The following is a 13,765-nucleotide window of genomic DNA, read 5'->3' on the forward strand; positions in this document are numbered from 1 at the left end:
TTTTGTATAAGTGCGCAGTGAAGCGGTCATAAAATCAGACGCTTTTTCGATCCAAATTGATTGTCTAATTTTATTGATTGTCCAATGAAATTCGAATATTTCACGTATTGAGTATATGCGTAACAACTGATTGTTGACTGTTGTAATTGTCTTATTTCTATGGAATACTGTAAGGGACATTCTCGCGATCTCTCATTCTCGCGATCTCGACCTTTGGAAACGAGGTAAATATGCCCAAAACACGAGAATGCGAGATCGCGAGAACGCGAGAAAATGAAATGTCGCATTCTCGCGTTCTCGCGATTTCGTGGCCTAATTTGACACGTCGAGATTGAGAGATTGCAGATTTTGCATCATGCCCAAATGTCGCATTCTCGAACAGACACTAAGGTAAATTCATAGATTGATGTTGACTGTCACTGCGCGCCTAGACACGGATCGAGTCGATACGAAGATAGTTTGTTCAGGTGTGCATTTCTTCGTTTTGTTCACTAGGATGGGATAGTAGATTTATAGGTATGTCAGCAATAGATGACACATCATCGGCAAACACCAGTGCATATATTACTGGACAGTGTGTAGTAATAAAGATGGTTTGTCCTCCATAAATTTCCATAAAAGTTACAAGATAATTTTATGAACATTAAAAAACATTTGTGTCTCATGATGCATCTTTGACGGGTACCTATATTCCTCTTAAAATATTGAGAAACCCAGCAGGTGTTCTAACACAAGCATACAGTTTAACACACATTGATGTAATAATTGACAAACAAATTCCACAGACAGGAATTTCATCCAAATTTTGTAACAGTATACACGTATTGTGATCAATGTTATCAGAGCTTTTGAGAAATCTACAAATAAACAAAAGAAACTTCCTTTCTTTTCACAAGTATACTTTTGGATAATAGCCTTTAAGGAAAATAAAATCTGTCGTGTACGGTGGCCCATGAGGGACATGGAGAGTGTTTTTCAATATTTTGATATTTCACTTACTGTTATCGTAACATTTTGCAAATTAACACAATTTGTCATACACATGTTTGATAAATCATGTATAAAGAAGATATTGAATCGCTGAAAAGTGAAGCGAAAATGTCAAACACTAAAATGGAAATGTCAAAAACAAAAACGAAAATGTCAAAAACTAAAATGAAAATGTAAAAAAACAAAAACGAAAATGTCAAAAACAAAAGCGAAAATGTCAAAAACTAAAATGAAAATACAGAAAACTGTTTCCACCGTGGTGATAATATTTCCACCGCGGTGATAATATTTCCACCGCTGTAGAAAGTCACGTGGGATGTAAAAGCCTCGTTTTGATACAGGTCAGGTCTGTGATACTGATAATGGTATATTTCCCTACAGGTCTGCTTATTTCTCGAAGACATTGGTGTAGAAACAGCTACAGTGTTACGTTTTCGGCAAAACATGGTAAGTTACAGGAAAAAAAGAAAACAGTCTCAATTGTAATTATTTGGGCCCGAATTATAGATATAAAAATTTGCAAAACTAAATCGCTTTCAATAACGTAAACATCTAACAAGGTACTTTTAAAGACACCACTTAACGGTCACGGAGGGATCACTTCTTGTTCACATAAAAAGAGGTTAAATCATTTTGATTCGGGTTTAAATCGACAGTTCTTATCACTGTAAGCAGATGTTTTTAATTATACAGTGTAGTAAACTATCGAGACTTTTCTTTACTTCAAAAGTAGTAAATATTCCTCATGCCAGTCTAAACAACTTGTTTGTATTCATTAAACTGTTCCTTTTCCCCAAATTAGAACTTAAAGTTGTTACTTTAGATACAGTAGTTTTGGAGACAAAAGTTCTTTAGATTTAGTGTTCTTGAACTTCTTTCTGGTGTCTGCATCTTTAATTGTAGCTTTGTTGATATTTGAAAAAGAAACCCAATATTTTCCAGATACTAACATTGTTGTGGGTATGTTCTAGTCTGTTTTAAAGCTTATCAATATGAAAGTTCATATTTATCGACTTTCAACGGTAAAACACCGTCGATTCACGTGCACGTGCCACCAATAGCTTGTGCACGTGGAAAGCGTTTGTTATCGCATCACAAATCTGCATGTGCAACATCGACAATTACGTGATTTAATCAAGGCTACTATTTAAAATAAATTCATAAATAATTCATCCCAGTCGCAATAACTCAATGGTAGAACGCTCGGATAAATTCCTCAAGAAATTAGACAGACTTTATGGCACGACATAGATGTCAAAAACCTCTTTAAAGTTCACAGGGTTCAAGATAATTGAGCACTGTTCGATTTTTTTTATCCGCGGTCCTTACCGCACCAATTGAAATACTACATCATAAATGAATTGATTCAATCGGCGCGGTTTTACCAACCACTAGCCCCTAGCGGTTAGCGTCTTGCAGTGGTAAAACCGCGCCATTTGGAAACTGAGCCGCCGTACTTTTCAGCATAGTTTTTGTATAGCACTTCATCCGCCTCCCTAAACCTACCTCAAACCGCGTTTAAAATTAAAAAACGTTCCTGTCTGACGTATTTGAAACGTTATGCCTTAATAATTGTGAGGGAAATAACCAGAACACAACTTTGCAGACCTTGCAGAAATCTGATTGAGAATTTTAAAATTCATCTTAACCAAACGATCTTAACCATGATGTTTCAGGTTGACTCAGAAGCAGTATCAATACTTGGTAACTGTGACATTCAAAAATTAGGGTTGACAGACTTGGCGTGTGTTGCGAAGCTCAAACATTTCTGTGATAGCCCGCCTTCGGACAACACAGAGCATACACCTCTGACTACAACCATCTCGGAAGATTTGCAAGCTGCGGGAAAGAAGGAAGAAATTGACAGACATGCTGAGAAAAAATAAGAGGTCAAGTAGAACAAATCCAGAGACTACAAACACAGCGGGCAGACCTAAATAGACCACAAGAACCATTAATATCGGTATGCGAGTTCTAATGAAAGAAAACGCGACGAAGATAGCTGGAGAATAGCTAAAATCAATCAAAGCCCGACTTGGAGACAAGAACTGTTTTGTTATGGAATTTTCACTAGATTCAATAAGAAACAATGAAGACAAAAAAAGAGTTGGCGATGTTTGTGAACGGAAATAATTCCGTTCTCGGAAATGCTACTGACTATGATTTAGAGGTCGTCAATGGAAGGAATGAAAATCTTAATGACACTCTATCCTGCAGTTTTAATTTAGGAAACTATATTGAGGAAAAAAGGATCCCGGGAGCCATTCGCTTCTACCTTCTACCTTCTACCGACGCGTTGATTGTAATTGATTTTGATGCACATATATTAATTTACTTTCAAGATTCAGACACAATACTTCCAGAATTTGACCTTGGAACTCCAAGTGGGGAAGTTTTGCTACGTCGAAGGACTCGAAACCGATCAAACACCTCACCTTCAGCAAGTCAATCAAACAGAGCCTCGACGTCATCAACTACGGTATATCCTTCCACCACGATTTCGTCTTCAGAGTTACCCCTTGTCACAGCATCGTCAACGTTTCATCTCGCTTTCACGTCTCAGCCTCCGGTGAATCTTCTGACCATGCCACCCTCCGCAGTACACCCATCAACCAACACCTCACAAAATACCGCTGATCATCTGACCACTTCACAGGAAATAATCTGTCCTTCTGTTCCATCGACATCAATAGCAGGCCTAGGATACAACATGCAGCGGTAAGTATGAAACATTATCGAAGGTTATAGTCAAACTGTTTTGGGGATATTATTACTCTTATCTTAACAAAGTGACGGGAGCCCACTTATTGGGACAAAACATATTATAACCCGCTACAACGAAGTAGGCAGGGGATCCTGAAACAGCGTCCGCCCGTCTGCCCGTCCGTATGTACGTCCAGAAATCGTTTCCGGTGCTTAACTCAGAAACCGTTACATATTTCCAAACGAACCTTTGCATGCCTATCAGGCTCATGCTCAACTGGTGCTTTTGCTATTGATGAATGTTAGAGATTCTTATGTTTGACGTTTCTGTGACAACAGGTTTGACTTAAGCTGGTTAATTGGGTTAAAGGGAATGCTTGGCTAGTTTTCCTGGCTAGGGACCCGCATGACATATTAAAATTGAGTTTGACTATTTCCTTCTATAATTTAGCAATTCCTGTAAAACAAGTCACATTAGATGACCGAATTTAATGCTGTTTTCTGATTATATTTCAGAGACTATGCCGAACTAATAACATATTCTGACTCCGAGGAAGAGCTCCAGGAGGCCGTTCAGGCAAGCCTAAGTGAGACTGTGTCCACTGGAAGAATGGAAAAGTATGTGTATCTTACACAATTAAAACCCGTGTATGAATACAAAAAGTAAACTCTTAAAACCTTCCCCGCGGCTGATCAACGTTGCTTTAGATTTCTGTGGCAATGCACGTTCCTGGCTTCTTGTCATCCGTGGCAACCTCAACGCTGCTTCTTACCGCAACCAGGTACTGGCACCAGAACTTCTGCCTTTTCTGGCAGTACATGGACCCGGTTTGATCTTCCAACACATCAATGCCAGACCCCACACAACAATTTTGACAAGGAATTTCCTTCAGAATGCGGGAGTCAACATTATGGACTGGCCGTCAAGGTCTCCCAACCTCAATCCCATCGAACACGTCTGGGATGCTCTTGGCAGAAGTCTGTTCACTCTCCAGAACCAACCACAGAATTTGCAAGATCTTGACACCATTTTGCAACAACAATGGCGTCGTCTTCCCAATCATGTGTTCACCAGCATCACATGGTCCATGCGGAGGCGTTGTGTCGCAGTTGTCAACGCACATGGTGGCCATACACGCTACTGAACTTGTGTGCCATCAGATTCTCATGCTTGGGGCTTAAGATTTAAACTGTTTATGTTATTACCGAATACCGTAGGTGCTTGGAACAAATTATGGTTACCACCGTCAATTAAAATCCTTCTTTGGACATTAATGATCACAAATTACCTTCTCTACCATCAGCAAATCGAAGATCGAATCGGGATTCATCACTGAAGACGACTTGATTCCAATTCCGAGTCCATCGTAAGTGTCGCTGTGCCCACAATTGACGTTGACGTCTGTCTAATTGAGTCAGAATCGGCCCGCAGTATGGCCGTCGTGCTTGAAGGTGAGCAGTTCTCAGACGGTTTCGAACAGTTTGCGCACTCAGTCTACCCCTAAACAGTTCATTTCTGGTTGATGTAGCCATAAAAAATTGGTTACGGAGGTGACGTAAGACAATCTGACGATCCTCTGCATGTCACGTCACACGTGGTCGACCTGGCCGAGGGCGATCAGCGGTGGTACCCGTTTGCTGTAGGCGCGTCTGTAAATCATAAACAGGCCGTCGACTACAACCCATCGTCCTTGCGACTTCAGCTACGGACGTTCCCGTCTGCAACATGCCGATGGCACGTTCACGTTGCACATTTGAAAGGCGTGGCATGACAAATGGCCGTAAAGACTTTTGTTTTCTTGTGTTTTTCTTTTTTTGTTAATGACTGCTAACAAGTATGGCTGAAAACACGTGCGGTATTATGGCCACGTGACCAGTTGCACGTGAAAAAACACTTTTGCCACTATAGTGCTGTGCACATGATTTTGATCGATTCACCTGAGTAGTATAGAACGGGTCCGCAGGAACCTTTTTTGGTTGAGGGAGGTTGAGTGAAAATAGGGAAGGTGATTGGTTGATCCAAGTCACGTGATCGGATAGGATGACACATGCATCAACAGCGCGTCACAGGTGAGGGGGTAATGAAAGGTGTGTGTTTATAAGGCAGAAAAGAATTCATAAGAAAACAAAAGTAAAGGGTTACGAATAGAGCTAAATGTATAGCGTGCTGCCCTGAATAGACAGACAGATAGGTTTGATGAATGCAGCGTGTGTTGAAAGTACGACCATACCGCAATAGAGACGGGTTGTGTCAACATGATATACGCCGGGTAATGTAAGGGGAAAAAAAAGTTCGTCTAGCTGGATCAAATTCATCTTATACGGTCTACACGTTGTACACCATGAACGTTAGACAACCTGTATAGAAAAAAAATATAGACAAAATAGATAAGACTACGCAATCAGCAAGCTAGCGGTGTCGTTTACATTTAGCGCGCAACAACGAGCTAATTAATAGCAGAGAGACTAAGCGACCGACCGCCCATAACAATGTCAACATACCCAGGCCTTACAATTAATGTCAACATACCAGCCTCGCCTGAAGCTTCCCATTCATAAATTGTGTGACCAGTGTCCCGTATTTATGATATGTTAGGGAAGATGTGTTGTACATTTGTTATTTTAAAAGGGAGTTATTTCAGAGAGGATATATATGGGTATTCCCCTCATTAAACCTTTCTTTCGTTGGCGTCTATTAAACGTATCCGGTATTTAATACATTTGAATGATGTAGGAAAGTATGTTCGTGTAGATGTTGTACCTATATCCGAACACGAATGTATGACACCTTTCAATAGATCAATTACGGTTCTAACCACGACACGCAACATGACTATGAGCGTGGTTAGCAGTTCATATTTATAAACACATCGTAAATGACAGATTTCTGATGAATGAACTCGCCCGCACACATGTCTATAGGGTTATGTTCGCCCGAACTGTAAACAGTGACACATTGATAACAGGAAGGGTGCGTGGAATGCACTCGTCCTTGTAAGGGTAAAATACGCGTTTAAACTCACCATTTTAACGATGACATTACTTTTTAGATGTATTGGTATCAGTGAGTGAGTGAATTTAGTTTTACGCCACACTCGGCATTATTCCAGCTCTAGGACGGTGGTCTGTCAATAAACGAGCTTGGACCAGACAATCCAGTGATCAACAGCGTGAGCAGCGATCTGTGCAACTAGGAACCGATGGCACGTGTCATCCGAGTCGGCGACACTGACCAATGGATCCCCGTCAGTCGCCGATAAGCATGGGTTACTGAAGGTCGATTCTATAACCCGGGACCTGCACGGGTGTAGTATGACGAAGACTATATACTAATATGCAAAAACTGAGAAAAAACAAACAATTCATTCGTATCACTTATTGATTCGAGTCAATCGGTTCCATACAAAGCCGTTATATACGAATGGACAATAGTATTCACTCTGGAACATTATTTAGTCACTCATATACACATGCTGCTGCTGCACGAAGGCCCTATTGTTTAAAAAGCCAGTCCATGTTTTGAAACACATTTCGCACTGTTGAATGTTTCCTTTCCTACGCTGTTTTAAGGTTGAATGGTTGTCTATAGTCTATGCTTTATCCATTGCTTGTAACGATTTCCGTCCAGGAGGTCCCAGTTTCACAATTCCTCTCACGTAGAGGGAATTTCGGCTTTTCTTATCGTTCAAACGCCGCAGTTTACGAGGTGTTTTCAAAATATGAATCAAACTAGACGCGTGGCGTTGACTCGGCATTCTCTTCAGACTGTTAGACTGATACAGTAGTGATGGGTATTTATGCCTAATCGTTCTGCTCACGATCATCATCCTCCTCCTCCTCGTCATCACCGTTGTTATCCTCTGCAACGCTATCAGATTCAGTCTCACTTTCTATTTCCGGCATATCCATGAAAGGCAGGATCTCTTTCATCTTGGGTTTTAGGAGGAGTTTGATTTTATTTTTGAGAACGGATTGTTCCGTGGAAGGATTCATGTCTCCCAGGTTGTATAGCATGTTTTGAAACAGAGGTGCCTCTTTAAAGTACGTGGTATATTCCATCGCATAGTTGAGAGTACTACGCACTAGATCCTCCCACCTCAGTTTCAATCTTCTCTCAATCCATTCTTGCGTTCGTCCCTGTCGCTTGTACTGTTTTTTCTGCAGTTTCATCTTGTCATGAAACGTATCGTACACCTGCTTCCAGATGCGTTGTAAGCCTACATTTTGCTATTAGCCGGACACCAGTGTTTGATATGTCGCTGTAGATCGTGCATGTTATCTATCAGCACCCCGCAATCTGCGCAAGCCGTGGCCATAGTCAATGATGTCTCACTACTCGTGTCTGAATCAGTTTCAATTGGAGTGAGCTGATGTTGGGGCAATCTCTCTTCTTGTGTCAGAGGACGATCCAGAGATTCTGTTGTAGTCAACTTCTCCCTACGCAGATAAGGTTCAGACTGTGCTGTTGTTCTCCTGTTTTCCTCATTTATGAGGTTAACATGCAGTCGATCCTTATCTTTGGTGGTAGGTTTTAGATCGATGGTGAGTTGTCCATAGGGTGTTTCAGCAACCTTTTCATACATAGCCATAAAGTGATCCATATGTTCGGGGAAAATTCTACGAGCGAAGAGTTTGATTTGCTGTTTATCTATGGGGGAATGAAACAGGGTGACATAATGCGCGTTCAAAGCAATGTCTCTCGATTCCTTACCTCTCGGAAACAGATTTTGTATCAAGAGAAAGATCAATACATTCTTGTGATGTGAGGTTTGAGTAAACAGCCGCGAAATACGCTTGTCGTGCTTTGCTTCGGCCAGGAAATCATCCAGGACCAATACGTTCTGTTGACGAGCATCAAAGTAATCCTCGTCCAAGATATCGTAGGGAGGTCAGCTGAGGCAGCTGCTCACCGAGGTCCTGATATAATGGCTGCCATTGAGTATAACACCAAACGATGCGGGTAGGTTGGGGTTGGATCAGGCCATGCCGGAGTACATGAGAGGTAAACACAGACTTTCCACAACCACTGGGTCCCACAACGAGCGCATTTGAGGGAATCAGGAACTTGAATTGTTCTCGAAGATCAGATATACATGGTAAATGAGGCAGCCACGAGTGGACTTGCGATGGCGGCGGCGGCGGCGGCGGATGTGCTTGTAACGGCGGGTTGGCTTGACGCAGCGGCGGCGGTGGGTAGACTTGCGGCGGCGGCGGCGTTAGCGTGTGGGCTTGTAATGGCGAGTGGACTTGCGGCGGCGGGTGGGCTTGTAACGGCGGCGGTATGCTATGCTTATTTCTCCTGTGTCGTAACATGACATCTCTCCTTGAAAACATTTTTTCACAGTCCGGACAGGTGGCAACCCCCATGGTGATCCAAATACGGTGTGCGATTAGAGGGTATGAAGCTTTCTTTTATACCCTTGACTCTGTTGACGCTTCAAGGCAGCAAGTGCCCGTTCCACCACAGCCTTCACCTCCGACACATGTTGTATTTTCACGGGTTGGGGTGTTGTCTTCGATCCCTGTTTGGTTGTCATCGTTTTCATTTTAGGTGTTACCTGTCTCTTCTTTGTCTTCAGCGTCGACTTCTTGGCTGCTTGTGGTTTCTTTCTCTGTTGTGATTTTCTCAACGTAGTCTTCCTAAATATATCTCTAGGGTCAAGTCTAATCTCTGATGCTTTCTTCATGTTGTTCACGTCCAATCCGTTCGCTGGCGAGAGTAAATCTGTTTGTCGGGCTACACTACTGTAGAGTTTATACTGTCTTACACAGGGATTCTGAGAAGACACTCTTTTCTTCACAGCACACTTGTGAGTATGTTAAAAAAGCGATCATATTAGTATATAGTCTTCGTCATACTACACCCGTGCAGGTCCCGGGTTATAGAATCGACCTTCAGTAACCCATGCTTATCGGCGACTGACGGGGATCCATTGGTCAGTGTCGCCGACTCGGATGACACGTGCCACCGGTTCCTAGTTGCACAGATCGCTGCTCACGCTGTTGATCACTGGATTGTCTGGTCCAAGCTCGTTTATTGACAGACCACCGTCCTAGAGCTGGAATAATGCCGAGTGTGGCGTAAAACTAAATTCACTCACTCACTGATACCAATACATCTAAAAAGTAATGTCATCGTTAAAATGGTGAGTTTAAACGCGTATTTTACCCTTACAAGGACGAGTGCATTCCACGCACCCTTCCTGTTATCAATGTGTCACTGTTTACAGTTCGGGCGAACATAACCCTATAGACATGTGTGCGGGCGAGTTCATTCATCAGAAATCTGTCATTTACGATGTGTTTATAAATATGAACTGCTAACCACGCTCATAGTCATGTTGCGTGTCGTGGTTAGAACCGTAATTGATCTATTGAAAGGTGTCATACATTCGTGTTCGGATATAGGTACAACATCTACACGAACATACTTTCCTACATCATTCAAATGTATTAAATACCGGATACGTTTAATAGACGCCAACGAAAGAAAGGTTTAATGAGGGGAATACCCATATATCCTCTCTGAAATAACTCCCTTTTAAAATAACAAATGTACAACACATCTTCCCTAACATATCATAAATACCACTGGTCACACAATTTATGAATGGGAAGCTTCAGGCGAGGCTGGTATGTTGACATTAATTGTAAGGCCGGGGTATGTTGACATTGTTATGGGCGGTCGGTCGCTTAGTCTCTCTGCTATTAATTAGCTCGTTGTTGCGCGCTAAACGTAAACGACTTCGCTAGCTTGCTGATTGCGTAGTCTTATCTATTTTGTCTATATTTTTTTTCTATACAGGTTGTCTAACGTTCATGGTGTACAACGTGTAGACCGTATAAGATGAATTTGATCCAGCCAGACGAACATTTTTTTTTCCCTTACATTACCCGGCGTATATCATGTTGACACAACCCGTCTCTATTGCGGTATGGTCGTACTTTCAACACACACCCTGCATTCATCAAACCAGGTCGCACGCTCTAGCCAGCGCGGGTTAAACGACGAGGCCACGTCAGTTGTCAAGCGCGCTCAATTCAAACTGGGCTGACGGGTACGGTCTGTCTATTCAGGGCAGCACGCTATACATTGAGCTCTATTCGTAACCCTTTACTTTTGCTTCCTTATGAATTCTTTTCTGCCTTATTTCTGACTTGGATCAACCAATCACCTTCCCTATTTTCACTCAACCTCCCCCAACCAAAAAAGGTTCCTGCGGACCCGTTCTATACTACTCACCTGCACATTAACGGGTGTTATCTGAAGACAATACGTAGCCATTACTGTTTAAATACACAATAAGGGCCCACAATGATAACTGGTCAAAATGTTAAAATTTTAGGATTGTGAAATTTTTAATTTGGTTCAGTATAGTTTTCTGTATTTTCATTTTAGTTTTTGACATTTTCGCTTTTGTTTTTGACATTTTCGTTTTTGTTTTTGACATTTTCATCTTTTCAGCGATGCAATATCGTCTTTATACATGATTTATCACATATTTGTATGACAAATCGTGTTAATTTGCAAAAGGTTACGATAACAGTAAGTGAAATATCAAAATATTGAAAAACAGACTCCATGTCCCTTATGGGCCACCGTAGTCGTGGAACATTTGGGTCTAAATCCAGCTGGAGACTCACCAATGTTATTGGTATCATCACATCATCTCTGTAGTCTGGCATTAACCACTGCTGTAAAGACTTTGCATATGGTATCAAGGAGTGATATACCTCTATAAGTGTTGGCATCATTCACATCAACAGATCTGAACAGAGGACAAACAATTCTCTTTCACCATACATCTGGAAAAAAGTCACATATTAACAATAACTAGAATTATTGTATTTTGAAATAAAATGCACACAAGCCTTGTTCGCCTCGTCAATACAAACTTGTATATTGGACGACGTAGGACCTTCCGACAGTCAATATTTGTAACTACCAGATCATGGGCGTAAATACGACAAACAGTCAAACATGTACATAAAGCTATAGTCCAGTGGGTGGAGCAGGTGTTGTGGCATTATGTATATGAAAATACTATGAATTCACATATTTACATAAAATAGGCGGTAATACATGTTCACATAACAGTGCATCACAATGAACGAGTCTCTTCGTACATGATGGCTACAGCTGTCACCTGGATTCTGGAATTAATGTAAATTAATTGATGTACATACACGTAGGCCACATAAAGCATTAGTTGCTCTACTAGTTGCTGTTTACAATGGGAAAACACATAGGCCATGTAGAATAATTCTCCAAATGATCACATAATGCAACTTGTACACGTAATATATGAAATTATCCAAAGGGGAACACACTTGGTCAATACTGAATCATTACAAAAATGCTCCTACATAAATATCAACAGTTTAGTGGTAAGTAGACCATCGTCATACGACTGTGTCTTTCCCGAGGAAATTTAAAAAATCAGAATGTGCTATATACATGAAAGTTTTATCCTCTCACCTATATCCGCCAAACCCACTCTAGACACGCATCCGAATCATATATTTGCATGTACCAGTAGTCATACAAATTGGCAGACATATTAGCGAGGAGTGGTGAGATAAAAATACTTAAACTGTCCCTGACATTATTCGCCAGTGTGAGAACTGCAGACTGACTTACATCTATTGTTAGGCAGGATAAAGTCAACGGGTAAAAACGATATCCGATGGGGTCATATGCGGATACAGATGCAAATATGAAAGGTCAAGTAGGGACTACTTTTCAGTGTTTATAAACAAACATGGCGTCGCCCTTGTCATGCGATCGAGTCAGAATTAACCATCGGAAATCTGGATAAACTTAAGGGATAATTGCTATCATTATCAAAAGAAAAGTCTAATATACTGAAATTCAGTTTGGGCAACTTTGGAGACAAACATCAAAATGTCTACAATCCGTTATGTTCATAAATGAGATAATGAGATGCACCATACCGTGCCCGTGGATTTCACCACCAAAGTGTTAAGGTTCTTAAACCTGCACCACTTTGGGCTTACTTCACCACCACCCACACACACACACACACCCCACCCACCCACACACACACACACTCACTCACTCACACACACACACACACACACACACACACACACACACACACACACACACACACACCGTTGATTTGTAGTCGCATTTTGTAATAAATTACGATATAAGTTTCATATTGAAATGCTATGTCCTACAGTTACACAAGTCACAATGTGTGCATAAAGCCACAGGTTGCATTTGGCATCAGACCCACAACCATATTATTCTGTTACACCTCTTTAGCCACTTGTAGCGCCTTACACTTCAACTGGTACCTAATTATCTGCGTTGCAGCTTCATCATAATTGCAGTACTGCCACTCTCTGTATATCATCTGTAATGTCAGTTCTTGGCTCGTTATCTTAACCAGTGGTGACCTTCGCGCTCTCTACCATGGCACATGTCTCGAAATCTGGTCTGGTTTGACAAGTTTGCTATTGATCAACCATAACGTCGTGATATTTATCAATTTCCTCCACTTCGTTAAATCATTATTATTTTATTCAGCAACATTAATGTGTTTAGGCATCACTCCCTTACATTGAAAATGAGATTATAATCATTGGAACTGAATCAATGAATCACTATTTGTCAAACTTTGTAGAATACAAACAAATGAAGACAAAAATGATTTCCATGATCAGAAGAAATCTCTCCACAAGCAGATACCATTATACGTTCCCGACTATGTCATAAGGAAGCGTCTACCATTAATATTAAATAGTGATGATGCTAGGTGTTTGCGAAAAGGTGAGCGCATCATGTCCCAACGATGGCGCCCGTCATGAACACATGCAAAGGCAAGTCAGTTGTTGACCTGAACGAACACGGGAACATATTGTGCAAGTCATATTGGGGAATTGTATCGGACAGGGTATGTTTTCGGTCACTTTTTCAAAACACGCAATGTATTTCTGTGACAGGATCCGAACAACTTAATGTTTCTTCCCAACATCCAGCATATCCAACGAACAATTATATTTTGACAAACCCTAAGACCAAATTCTTTTTTACTGTTTTTTA

Source organism: Haliotis cracherodii, unplaced genomic scaffold, assembly GCF_022045235.1.
Source record: "Haliotis cracherodii isolate W230 unplaced genomic scaffold, xgHalCrac1.p SCAF_10, whole genome shotgun sequence".
Taxonomy (NCBI): Eukaryota; Metazoa; Mollusca; class Gastropoda; order Lepetellida; family Haliotidae; genus Haliotis; species Haliotis cracherodii.